This window comes from Eutrema salsugineum, unplaced genomic scaffold, assembly GCF_000478725.1.
Source record: "Eutrema salsugineum unplaced genomic scaffold, Eutsalg1_0 scaffold_12, whole genome shotgun sequence".
NCBI lineage: Eukaryota > Viridiplantae > Streptophyta > Magnoliopsida > Brassicales > Brassicaceae > Eutrema > Eutrema salsugineum.
Window position 1 is genome coordinate 7,211,877 of NW_006256895.1, and position 14,181 is coordinate 7,226,057.

The following is a 14,181-nucleotide window of genomic DNA, read 5'->3' on the forward strand; positions in this document are numbered from 1 at the left end:
TAGCAATGGAAGATCCCTTGGAACACTTGGATCAATTTGATAAAGTGTGTGACCTGACCAAGATTAATGGAGTTTCTGAGGACAGTTACAAGCTAAGATTATTCCCATTCAGTCTTGGTGACAAAGCTCACCAATGGGAAAAGAATCTTCCAAGAGGCTCCATTCAAACCTGGGAGCAATGCAAGCAAGCTTTCCTATCTAAGGTCTTCTCCACCTCAAGAACTGCAAAACTGAGGAACCAAATCTCTAGCTTCACTCAGCACAGCAATGAGAGTTTTGGTGAAGCATATGAGAGATTCAGGAGCTACACAAACCAATGCCCACACCATGGGTTTAGTGAGGCTTCCCTTCTCAGCACACTATATAGAGAAGCTCTTCCCAAGATTAGAAACCAGCTCCTTATCCAAGTCATCGATCTTGGATGTTAGGGTTTGCAGCTCCCTTTCATTTTGTCGAATGTTGAACTTGTTTTTATCCTGCTCTTCACTGATAGACTCCATTCTCTGATCCAAAACACTTCATTGTCTTTGGTTCTCTGTTCTTCCAGTGTCTTTACATGCTCAGAGAAGTCATTGATGGGCTTGCGAGCCTACGGTTTGTTTTTAACAAGCCCGTTGGTCTTCCAAAAGTTTTCAATTTATAAAACCCTAGTGTCTTGATAACTAAGGTTTTTAAAGCCTTAGATGGGTTATCAATCCCCTTGTCAAAGTAGTATAAGGGGTGTCAATCCATATGTGTGGTAGTTAGGCACTAGTTTATGTGATAGGTTCTTAAGTCAAGTAATCAAAGATGAGTTTTGTGAAACCAGCAACAAGAAAGCTTAAAACAAGAAACAAACAAGCTATGATTAATGAACTAAGCAAGCAAACAAAACAAGATGATGGTGATTAAGCAAATGATAAAAGCTAAACCTCTAGATGTGATCATTGATTAGGGTGCTTTAGATATTGAATCATGATGCTAAGAACATAATGCAACACTTGCTACTCTTTAGTCTAGGCTTCTTAATCAGATTAATTCATTCCCATGACAATAATCCCTTTGCAAATCACTTAATCAAGTCTAACAACCATTAGATATAATCAAGCAATCAGCAAGCATAATGCATCAAGCCTAATAAGTGACCAAACAATCTCTCAACCAAGAAGACTGAATCTTATACAGAAAGACATAACAAGCAATCACATGATCTCAAACATTTCAACTTAGAACTCTAATCTAGACTAATCCTCTCATGAAGGCATTAATCTCTACACTAATCCACTTTCAAACCAAATCATCATTTGTGAAATATGAATCAATGAGCATTAAGAAACAGTTCTAATAAGTCATTCATGCATTTAACAAATCATTCCCATGATGAAAAAGGCATAAACCCTTAAGTTAGCTCATTCAGGCATTTCATCAAACACTTTTGGTGCATGAAATGCCTATGAACCCAGATTTCACTTTCCCAAGGAAATCTGGCATTAGGAGCAACTAACTAAGGAAATGGAATGAGAATCTAAACCCTAAACATCACCAATCAAACATCTAAGCACCCTAATCTACACACCTAGAAGTTTAAAAGATGATTACTCACTAATCATGAAGAACACATCTAATCTTTTGCAAGAGATGATGTTAATCATGATTAGAAGTAGAAATGAGATGATGAGATGATAAGAAACAGACTTGGAATGATCAAATCCCTTCAGATATCTCTTAATCAAAAACGTTTTTACCCTCAAAAGGAAAGAAAACTAGAGAGAAAACTAAGTAGAAGATAACATACTTGGGTTTTTCTCCCAAAAAACTATATATACCTAGTGCTAATGGACCGGGTCAGCCCAGGACAAACTGGGTACTGACCCGGCTCAGTTGGGTCAAGTGGAAATCCTGCGGGTCAGTCCAGTATGTCCCAGGTCGCACACCTAAGTCGCAGTAGATGAAGACTTGTCTTGTGAAGCCTGAATCGCCTTGTCTTAGCCGCACGCCTAAGTAGGAGTGTTTTGCGAGTGTTGCTGCGGCTTGGTCTCCTTCCTCTCCAACTCGCAGGGCTAAGGCGGTTTCTGGGGAATGTACAAACTGTGCGGGTTGGTCTCTATTGCACCTAGGTCGCAGGCTCAAGTCGGAGTGATTTGCGAGTGTTGCTGCGGCTTGGTCTCCTTCCTCTCCAACTCGCAGCATCCAGAGCAGCTTAGACCACTTCGCATTCCGGAGAGTGTAACTCCTATGAGACTTGTCCGAATTGAATGATTTCGGTTGCAGAAGACAGAGGACTCATTTATCTCCAACTTTTGTGAAGAACGCTTCGGTGCTTGGGAAGTGTAAGGCTTCCTGGAGGGCACATCTTTGCAGTGCATGTACACGACCAGAGAGAGGCGTCTAGACATGTGTCCATTCCGGAGACTGTATCTTTCTGCTCATAGATCCGAATTGAATGCTCTTGGACGTTCTGGAAAGAAGGCTCAAATGTCTATGGTTCTCATGAAGGACCCGGAAACTAAATCGGCCTGGAAGTGCACCGTCCTTCGCATCCTTTAGAACTGATCTGCTCGGTCCGGAATACCTGCGAGACTGGGGTTCCTTCCGACAAGCTTATCTCTCTGCTCACGCGTCCGAATTCCACGATTCTACTTGCTAAGAGACCGTGATGCAATGCTCTCCAACTTCTATGAAGCACCCGCCGTCTGAATCGGACCGGAAGGCTCCCCGGACAGGCGATCATTCAGGGGTATCGGATTGCTTCGGAATGAGTGCGAGACCTGTTCGTCTTCCGATTACCATATCTTTCAGTTCTGTGGTCCAAATGCCTTGATTCCAACTGTTATGAACTCTTGACTCAATTATCTCCAACCTTTATGAAGACTCCGACAGCTAAATCTGACCGGAAGGTTCCCCGGACAGGCGATTTCGGAAACGTGTCTGCACCCGGAGATTTTGGCCGAGAGACTTGACCGCGGTACGTGTTATTGGCCGAGAAAGCTACCCGCGGGAAGGATTTTGGTCGAGAACCTTCGACCTTCAGTACACCATTTTGCCGAGAAACCCAAAATTGCTCCTTTTCACCATTTTTGATCATTCCAACTCCATTTCTTCATCTGAATCACATCATCCACTCCAAATTGGCTCCAAAAGCACCTGTTTAACACTCCAAAACATGCAAAACTCTCTTGGACCTAATGCAATCTCCTAAGTCCTAAAACAATGCCTAAAGACCTAAAATGCATGCAAATGAGACATGATTTTGACTAGAATATGTACATTAAATGATGCAATTTATGAATATATCATTAGGCCGCAAGACCGTCTCGCAGGATTTTACACTTAGACGCCACAGCTTCTTTCTCTAATCTGCAAGAGACAACAAACTGGGAAAGTAAGCAAATTCATAAACCAATGGGAATTTGGAGTTTTTGGTTAAGAATCCTAAACTAAACCTAATCTAATATTCACAAGGAATAAAATGCAATGCATGATGAATTGTTAAAAGAATATCTCAAGCATATCGACTCAAACTATAGACTCTAAAACTCATAGGTGGCGATTTAGACTTCTCCGATTTACTCTAATCGATGTATGGTAGCATTTCCAATTAGCTTCCGGGCGATTTATCTTCATCTGTTTCTGGGATATGCATGGAACTAGAATAAACATGTGTATTATTAACCAACTCTCGCCATCTTAATTTACTAATCTTTCAGATCTTACAATTAACTCTCGCTCTCATACCAGAAATAAGATCATGCATTAGACATTGAATTTGTCTGCTCACATCTTTTCTATAGGTAGCTCTTGACTCCTATAGCGACTATGTTCTTCTGAAGCTAGGTATGGATGATTTGATACAGCACTCTCGAGGCTCTGATCGATCCTAGGCTCAGAGAATAGTTCATAAATCTACTCTCACGCAATATGGACAACTTAGAAGAGATGAGAATCCAAAATATGGTTTAGAACTTAGAAATCCTAATCGATATGTATGCCTATCGAAATCTTCAAATAACTTGACTCTCTGGGACAAATCTACATGATGCATGGAATGATAAAAGAGCAAAAGAATTAAACAGAAAAGTGAATAAGATAAAAAGGAGTAAGAACAATGGATCAGGGGAAGAATCCCTATCTCCATCGTCTAACCCTAGAAAAACAAAGTTTGGTGGCTCAAAATCTCATTACAGGAGCACACACCTGTTTAGGGCTGCTAAGAAATGTATTTATAAGTCCTAGGGTCTTCCACGTCTAATTTAGGGATTCTCTGAAGAGGAATGGCAAAGTGGGCTTTGATGTTGGGCCTTGTCGCTCGTCCTTAGGTCCACCGGGGGTGAGAGTCTTCCAGGGCAGGTTAAACATGGTTTTCCCGCGGGTGAGAGTCTTCCGGGACTGGTGAATTATGTCAACTTGTTCTCCATGTATCTTTTGATTGCACCGTTGGATCTCCTTGATGTAAAATGATATGAAAAGCTGGTTGTCTCCTCTTGATTGTCTCCAAATTTGAGCTGGATCAGACGGTGAGAAAGTCTTCATTTTGAGACTGAACTTCTGACGGTCTGACTCTGAGCTGAAAAAGTGGATTTCTTCTAGTTTGCCATCATTTTCTCTAAGCTTCCTAAAAAGAGCCTTGAAACTACAAATACATAGAAATCATAATAAAAGTTCCTAAAACTGATTAAAACCTTTGAAAAATCATCTGAAATCAATGGTGAAACTGGGTACAAATACGGTGTTATCAGTCATCAAACCTTTTGTTAAGGTCGATGATGATGGCATCTATCCTTGTTCGCAGGGCAGCTTTGATGAGGGCTTGGGAGGCAAGGAACTGATTCATCTTAGCTTCCAATCGATTAAACAGGATGTTAAGTCGATTGTTCTCATAGTTCTGGTGCATTGATAGACAAGACTTTTTAGGGTCTCAGGGCTATCAATCCCCTTGTCAAAGTAGCACAAAGAGGTTAATCAATCCAAGAATGTGGTGATAGACACTAAGCTATATGATCAAGTTCTTAATTCAAGCAAACAAGATTGGGTTTTGGTTAACTAGTGACAACTAACAAACTTAAACAGGTTTAAAGACTAATGACAATGACTAATCAAGAACTAAGCAATGACAAAGGATGTGAATATGATATGATGGAGGTATGAGATTCTAGACATGATAGTTGGTTAGGGTGCTTTGGTGCTAGACTAGAAATGCTAATGACAATGATGAGACATGATTCAAATGATTAAGAACTCAAATCTAGGTTAATCCTCTCATGAAGGTATTAACCCCTATACTAATCCATTTTCAAACCAAATTCCCATTTGTGAAACATGAATCAATATGCATTAACAAACAGCTCTTAGTGATCATTCAAGCATTTAACAAATCATTCCCATGATGAAAAATTACTTAAACCTCTAACACAACTCTTTCAGGAATTTCATCAAACACTTTTGGTGCATGAAATTCCCAGAATCTAGATCTCAAGTGATTATCAAGGATCTAGCATAGAGAACAGCTGTTTAGAGAGATGAATCAATGAATCTAGCCCTAAGCACTCCTAATCTAACACTTTAGCACCCTAACCTACACATCTAGAACCTCATTAGGGTGACTACTCACTAATCATACTAATCTCTCTTAAACCTTTGCAAGTTGAGTAGATTAGCATGATTAATGATGAGAAATGGAGATGGAGATGATAGATTCAAAAGAAAACAGCTTTAAACACCCAGATCTCTTTAAACTCTCTTGATTCCACCCTCAAAATAAAGATATTTCTCTTCTTAATGGAGTCTTTTTTCACCAAAGAGGCAAGAGACAAAGGGAATAAAACTTAATTCTCTCCCAAAAAACCCTAAAAAGTATTTATACTTCCTTAAAAACGAACCGGGTCAGCCCGGAACAAACCGGGTCCTGACCCGGCTTTAATGGATAAAGTGGGAATTACTGCGGGTCGGTCCAGTATGTCCCAGGTCGCACACCTAAGTCGCAGTAGATGAAGACTTGTCTTGTGAAGCCTGAATCGCCTTGTCTTAGCCGCACGCCTAAGTAGGAGTGTTTTGCGAGTGTTGCTGCGGCTTGGTCTCCTTGCTCTCCAACTCGCAGGGCTAAGGCGGTTTCTGGGGAATGTACAAACTGTGCGGGTTGGTCTCAATTGCACCCAGGTCGCAGGCTCAAGTCGGAGTGATTTGCGAGTGATCGTGCGGCATAGTTCCAGGCGCGACTAACTCGCATGCCTAAGTCGCACGATTGTGGACTTAGCATTTCTCTTGCTCTTGAGCTTCAGACCTCTTCCAGTGATAGTTTACCCGCACATATCAACTCGCAGCATCAGCATTCAGGCGTTCATCTTCAGGCCTGCGGGTTAACCAAGTCGCAAGACCATCTCGCAGCATTCAGAGCAGCTTAGACCACTTCGCATTCCGGAGAGTGTAACTCCTATGAGACTTGTCCGAATTGAATGATTTCGGTTGCAGAAGACAGAGGACTCATTTATCTCTAACTTTGGTGAAGGAAGCTTCGGTGCTTGGGAAGTGTAAGGCTTCCTGGAGGGCACATCTTTGCAGTGCATGTACGCGACCAGAGAGAGGCGTCTAGACATGTGTCCATTCCGGAGACCGTATCTTTCTGCTCATAGATCCGAATTGAATGCTCTTGGACGTTCTGGAAAGAAGACTCGAATGTCTCTGGTTCTCATGAAGGACCCGGAAACTAAATCGGCCTGGAAGTGCACCGTCCTTCGCATCCTTTAGGACTGATCTGCTCGGTCCGGAATACCTGCGAGACTGGGGTTCCTTCCGACAAGCTTATCTCTCTGCTCACGCGTCCGAATTCCACGATTCTACTTGCTAAGAGACCGTGATGCAATGCTCTCCAACTTCTATGAAGCACCCGCCGTCTGAATCGGACCGGAAGGCTCCCCGGACAGGCGATTTCTGAGACACGTTCATACCTGGAGGTTTTGGCCGATACACTTCATTCGCGGTACATGAAAATGGCCGGTAAAGCTTCCCGCGGTACATGGAAATGGCCGGTAAAACCTTCCTGGCCAGCGAGAATGGCCGATAATCTCCCAGGACCCAATTTTTCCACTTTTTCAAGCTTTGCTCACCATTCCACCTCCTGGATTCATCTTTTCAGCTCCACATTCACCTGATAGACACTCAAAACATGCAATAGACTGATTGGGACCTAATGCATCTCCTAAGTTCTAAAACAAACCCTAAGGACCTAAAATGCATGAAATAAAACATGATTTGGAATGATTTATGCAACCTAAATGATGCAAATTATGAACATATCAACTCCCCCACACTTGTCCTTTGCTTGTCCTCAAGCAAAAAGAGCAAATGAGAGAAAGAGGTTGTATGCAATGAGAGTTCACATTTTCTTTTTGAGAGAAGTGATCACAATGAGAACTCAAGTTCATGCTCAATTATGCAATGCAAAGTCATACTCAGATATATATCAACTCAGCAAGGAATCTCCACAAGTTCATCTCTCTCTCAACTCTTTCACATTCATTAAGCTTTTATCAGGTGGATCTCATGATGCAAGGTTTAAACAAGCTGGCTTGGCTAGGGAGAGGCTATGAGATTAAAATGATCTCATCAGTGTTCAAGTGGGTTAAGTGCAGCAAAGGGATCTCTCTATGAATGATCAAACTTTGGCAGAATGCTAAAGGTAAAAAGCAACCTATGCATACAAGGGCAAAGACTCATCACACCCCACCCTCTACTCAAAGCTTCCTCACTTGCTCAAAAATCCTCACTTTTCACTCTCATTTTTCTCTCACTAGGGGATTCACTTTTCACTTTTCCTCTCAAGTCTTGGAACTCAAACTTTACACAGCTCTTTTTCTTTTACAACTTCTAGCCTCTTCTTTCTTTCTTAACAAAACATTTGAGCCTTTGGCTTCTTTTCTTCCTTTTTTTTACTTAGAGGCTAAACTCTTTCTTTTCAACAAACCAGAGCTCACTCTCTCAAAACACCAAGACTGATTTCTTTTTCTTTCATTCCCCTAGCTATTTTCTCTCTCTCTTTTCCACTCATCTCACCTTTTTCTACTCACCAAAAGGTCTTTTCCCCCACACTTATTCCTCGCCAAAACTCTCAGTTCCTTGATGTTGGAACACAGCACTCAATGAGACCTGCCCTTGTCGCTCTAAACCTAACACTTTCTGCTAAGTTTGATCCAAGGTGGCCTTTCAATTCACACACAAACATTGGCTTAAAAGAAGGATGGGTTCAAGGTATGGGAACTGATCCATGATGTGGATTCAGCTACTTGAGCTAAGGAAAAGAGTGGTGAAAACTGTGGTTCTAGCTCAAGTATGTATATTGGTATCCACAAGCTTTTTCAAACAATGCATCACAAGATATTTTCAAATCAGGTTCAAGGTTCCCACTTAGTTAGAGTTGAGTTCAATTCAAACTTGCTTCTCAGATTCAAATCGTTTCAGACTTTGCAAGCACAGAAAAAGATTCACAAGCATATTCAATTCAAGTTCTCAAAGTGATGTACTATCTAGAAAACCTATCATTACTCCTTGCAAGATGCAGCCTACATGCAAATGCAATCTAGACTCAATCCTAAAAATGAGAATGCAACTACATGATCATTTTTTTTTTGTGTAAAATTTTCAGATTTTCCATTTTTTTGGTTTTTATATGCACTTAGATGAATATGCAACTAGAATGTGACTCAAGACTCAAAGTGTAAAATAAGAAAATAGAAAACATGATTAGTAAAGGATAAAACTCCTCCCCCACACTTAGATAACACAGTCCCTTGTGTTATAAAAGTATGAGAAAGAAGTGAAACCAAAGCAAACAGGCAAAATGCAAAAGAAAAAGAAAATCTACATGCTATTTACAAGGTTTTGAGTGTTACCTAGTGGCTGTTGAAATCAGACCCCAATGAGTAGGAGGGGTTCGATGTGTGGCCGGACGGTGTTTCCCAAGAATGGTGGCTGGCCTCATCAGTCCCGTCGTCAAGATCTACCCAAGTGGTTCCATATGTGACCAAGGCTGTGCAGTTCATGGAACTATCCCCAACTTCCTCTCTGTTTCTTGGTGAAACCGGTGCTGGAGCCCCACCTTTGCAAGGGTTTTCAAGCTTCTTGATCCTCTTCTTCATCTCTTTGATGCATTTGGCCATCTTGTGGATGGTTTTGTCTTGGTACTTGCACCATTGTTGGAGAATACCAATCTTTTGTTGAGCTCTGAACCCTGAAGTGCCTGGTTCCTCCCAGTTGTAATCATCAAAGTGATATCTGTTTCCACCAAAACGTTTTTGAGGTGGAGGCAGATCAGCATCTTGAGCACCAGCTGCACTTGTGGTAGCATCTTCAGCGGTTGCTTTCTTTCCCTTGGAGGCTTCTTCTCTGCAAGGTTGCCTGTATGTGAGGATTGGTGGATCAGTTTGGACATTGTACAGCTCTTCCTTCAGCAAGAAGAAGTGAATGTTCCTTTTAACTTGGACTGTGGTGATGGAGGGATTGGGTAGGAGAACTTGGGCTGGCTCCCTGATGAGTGTCTTGAAGTTGTAGACTACCTTGGTACCCACTCTTCCTTGGAGAAAGCCAATCCTACACAAATGTGCTTCATTAATCAGATCAAACTTTGCCTTGTTCTCCTTGAATCTGTACCCCATGGCTTTCAAGATCTTTGTTACCACCCATCCATGGGTCAGCTTTGCATCTTGCTTTGTAGAACCCCACATGCACTTTTTGTAGAACATCAAAGACCTTGCTAATTGAGATGCAAGGCAAAGTGGGTATTCATACCCTTCATAGGGTTCCCCATCTTCACATGTTGGCATCAGCGGTCTCAGCCCTACACCAAGAAGCATCAGATCTCCCTTGTGAACTCTTCCAACATCAATCTTGAAGTAAAAGCTGTGAGAGAGAATCTTGTGTACATATCTCAGAACTGGGTTCCTTATCCAAGAGGCCTTTGCTGTTCCAGCTGTGTACTTCCCAGAAGCAATTGATCTCCATAGAAGTTGGATCTCATCTTTTCTGAGATTGACCTGGTTGGAGAGAAGTTCATTTCTAGGTGCTGAAAACCCAAAGATCTTATTCAATTCTCTGAATGACACTGAATACTCCTTCCCTTTCACAGTAAACTCCACATGTCCAAGTCCATCTCCTTGAATGATTCTTGAATCCCTTGGGTAGTAAATGAAAGCTTCAAAGGAGGCCAAGAACTCTTGGGACTCTTGCTCATAAGCGATTTCTCTCATCTCCAAAAGTGACTCAACACCCATGTTCCCAAGCAAAGTCTTGACATCTTCATAGAGGCCAATCTTCTTCAGAAAGTCCAAATCAGGGAATCTCCCTTGCTGGATCTCTATCTGCTGAAACTTAGCCAGATAATCAGGTGTTTCTGGTTCAGTTTTCTTGAACTTCTTTGATCCCTCTTCAATGGTGCCTTGGGAACCATCAGCTGAGCTGCTGGAGTCACTTTCAGTCTGTTCACTCTCAGATACCACAGCCAACTGTTTCCCCTTTTTCTTGGAACCAGAAGCAACCACCAAAGCTCTTCCTTCAGGCCTTGTCCTTTTTGGCGCCGGATCACACTTTCCTTGCTTTGTGGTATTCTTTGCACCTTGACCTTTGTCTCTTGGCTTTGAAGTTCCTGAGACCAAACCTTTCCCTTTTGATGCAGGGCCCTTCTTCTTGGCCAAAGAGTTGGTTCTTTCAGTCATCTGCCAAGAGATTCTCAAAAAATATTGTTAGTACAAGGATAAACCTCACAAAAGTCTCAAAATTTTGAAAAAAAATTGTTGCAACAATTTTCAAAATTCAAGAACAGGTAATTACCAACAAAGTGCTCTGTTTTCCAAGACTATCTAGCACCCTAGCATTTATAAAAATAATCCCAAGGTCTAAAACAACCTATCAAAATCGATTCCACACCTTAAAGTTCAAAAATCACCATTGAAGAACATGGAAAGAGGTGAATTTTAACAGGATGAAATACCTTGGGATTAAGATTCAACGAGTTCGAAATGCAGTCAGGATGATGTTAACAACTCAAAAATGAGCTCAGAGCACTTTGAATCAACAATTTTGGTGGAGAAATGAGAGAGATATGGTGAAAACAATGGAGAGAAAAGAGAGAGAGAGTTGCAAACTCGGGTTTGTTGTGAGGAAGAGAGAGTGTGGGGTAGGGTCAAGCCTTTGGACTGGTGGTCAATAGATCTATTTTGACCAGTCAAGGCTTTGACCCATCCTTTTCTCATTGACCGGCCTCCTTTCTCTCTTTTGTGCGTCCGGAAACCGTCGGGATCGAGCCGTGTGACCGTCTCAGTGTAGAACCGGAAACATTTTTGTGCGACATGGTCATCCTATGTCTAACCCGCACAACCATCCCGCAGCCTTTTTTACTTAGGCATTCTGGCCGTTCCTCTGTTTGCTGCGGCCTGGAACCCTTACTTCCCAGCTAGCACGCCCATCTTGGAGTAAATTCCGAGTATATGTGCGGGTTGGCCTTCTTTACTCCCAGGTAGCACGCTTATCTCGCAGGTTTTGGGACTTAAACTCTTTGGCCTCCCTTCTTTTTGTGCGGCCTGGCCTCCATGCTTCTAGGTCGCACACTCAAGCCGGAGTGAATTCCGAATAGACGTGCGGCCTAGCTCCCTCTCTTCTGACCCGCACACCCATCCCGCAGTAAATGGGACTTAAACATTTCGGGTTTCTCAAGGTATTGTGCGGCCAGGGTTCTTTCACACCAGGTAGCACAACCAGGCCGGAGTAAATCGCGAGTCTTGCTGCGGCCTGGGCTCTTCATGCACTAACCCGCACACCTAGGTAGCACTGAGGCGTTCTTCAAGTTTTTCTGGCTTTAAACAGTCCTCTCAGCTCTCTCACATGCTCCATTCCATTCATCACAAGCTATGTCCTCCAAGGATCACCTAGTACCTGAGACTAACTCACAAAACCCATCAAAAAGTTCTAAAACATAAAGGAAAAGAGAAGAAATCAAAAGAACTATGTACAAAGATAAGCTTGGGGTGTCTCCCAAGAGCACTTTGTTTAAAGTCTCTAAGTTTGACTTTGAGAACCTGTTTAACAGGCTGGTGGATCAAGAAGAGGGACTGTTGTAGCTTCCTCTTTCCCTTGTGAAACTAAATAATGCTTGATTCTCTGTCCATTCACCACAAATTCCTGGCCATTCTTTCCTTCCAAGAAAATGGCACCATAAGGCCTCACTTCAAGAACTTTGAAAGGTCCAGACCACCTAGACTTAAGCTTTCCTGGAAACAACTTAAGTCTGGAGTTGAAAAGCAAGACCAAATCACCATACTTGAATTCTCTCTTCAGAATCTTTTGATCATGCAGGACCTTGGTCTTCTCCTTATAGATCTTTGAGCTCTCAAAAGCTTCAAGCCTGATCTCCTCAAGTTCATGAAGTTGCATGATCCTTTTCTCTTGAGCTGTCTTTATATCAAAGTTTAGAAACTTCACAGCCCACATAGCGTTGTACTCCAACTCAACAGGAAGGTGGCAGCTCTTCCCATATAGCAAACTGAATGGTGATGTTCCAATTGGAGTTTTAAAGGCAGTCCTGTAAGCCCATAATGCATCATCTAGCCTTTTGCTCCAATCTTTTCTGCTTGAGCTAACAGTCCTCTCAAGAATGGCCTTGATCTGTCTATTGGATACTTCAACCTGGCCACTAGTTTGAGGATGATATGGAGTAGCTATCTTGTGTTTAACCCCATGCTTTCTCAATAAACCTTCCAGAGTCTTGTTCACAAAATGGGATCCTCCATCAGAGATGACAACCCTTGGAACTCCAAACCTTGGGAAGATGATGTTCTTGAACAGCCTCACTACAACCTTGGAATCATTGGTAGGGGAAGCAATGGCCTCAACCCATTTGGACACATAGTCCACAGCAACAAGTATGTATTGATTTCCAAAGGATGAAATGAAAGGTCCCATAAAGTCAATTCCCCAGCAATCAAAGATCTCAACTTCTAAAATGGGGTTTTGAGGCATCTCACTTCTCTTAGATATGTTACCATGCCTCTGACAGGCATCACATGCTGAAACTACCAACTGGGCATCCTTGAACATTGTAGGCCACCAAAACCCACTTTGAAGAACCTTTGCCACAGTTTTGAATGCCCCCATGTGACCTCCAAAGGCAGAACCATGACATTCTTGCAACACAGGTTGCATCTCCTCTTCAGCAAGGCACCTTCTATATAGCTGATCCTTGTTCAGAACATAGAGGTAGGGCTCATCCCAATAGTATCTCTGGACATCTCTGAAGAACTTTTTCCTCTTGTAAGCATCCAATTCAGGAGGCTCCACCCCACATGCAAGATAGTTCACTATGTCTGCAAACCAAGGCATCCTCCTTTCTTGAATGCTCTCTACTTCCTCAAACTCCAAGTAGGAATGGAGCACCATCAGAGACTCTTCAGGCAAAGCATCATCTATGGGAACTTTTTCTTCAATCCTCAGCCTTGAGAGATGGTCTGCAGCCCCATTCTCAATCCCCTTTTTATCAAGCACCTCCATATCAAACTCCTGGAGCAATAAAACCCATCTCAACAGCCTTGGCTTGGCATCTTTCTTGGTTATCAAGTACCTGAGGGCTGCATGATCAGTATACACAATGACCTTTGATCCCACCAGGTAGCTTCTGAACTTATCAAAGGCAAAAACTATTGCCAGCATTTCCTTTTCAGTTGTAGCATACTTCTCTTGGGCAGAGTCAAGTGTTCTACTGGCATAGTAGATCACATGCAGCTTCTTGTCTTTCTTTTGTCCAAGTACTGCTCCAACAGCAAAGTCAGAAGCATCTGTCATGACCTCAAAAGGAAGAGACCAGTCTGGTGCCTGAACTATTGGTGCACTAACCAATGCCTCCTTGATCAACTTAAAGGCTTCTTCACATTCAGCATCAAAGATGAAATCCACTTCCTTACACAACAGTCTTGTTAAAGGCCTGGCAATCCTTGAGAAGTCCTTTATGAATCTTCTATAAAACCCTGCATGACCCAGGAAGCTCCTTATCCCTTTAACAGAAGTGGGGCTTTGCAGATTCACCATCACTTCCACCTTTGCCTTATCAACCTCAATACCCTTTTCAGAGATCTTGTGCCCAAGAACAATTCCTTCTTGCACCATGAAATGACACTTCTCCCAGTTCAGCACCAAGTTGTGCTGCTCACATCTCTCCAACACCTGTGT

At 42.4% G+C, this 14,181-nt stretch overlaps 1 non-coding gene across 1 annotated transcript; it reads right to left on the minus strand.

Moving 5' to 3' along the window:
• Positions 1-227: 227 nt before the first annotated feature.
• Positions 228-334, minus strand: LOC112089437. The gene has a single exon (XR_002901075.1). It is a non-coding gene; the product is annotated as a small nucleolar RNA R71 (small nucleolar RNA).
• Between the last annotated feature and the right edge of the window lie 13,847 nt (positions 335-14,181).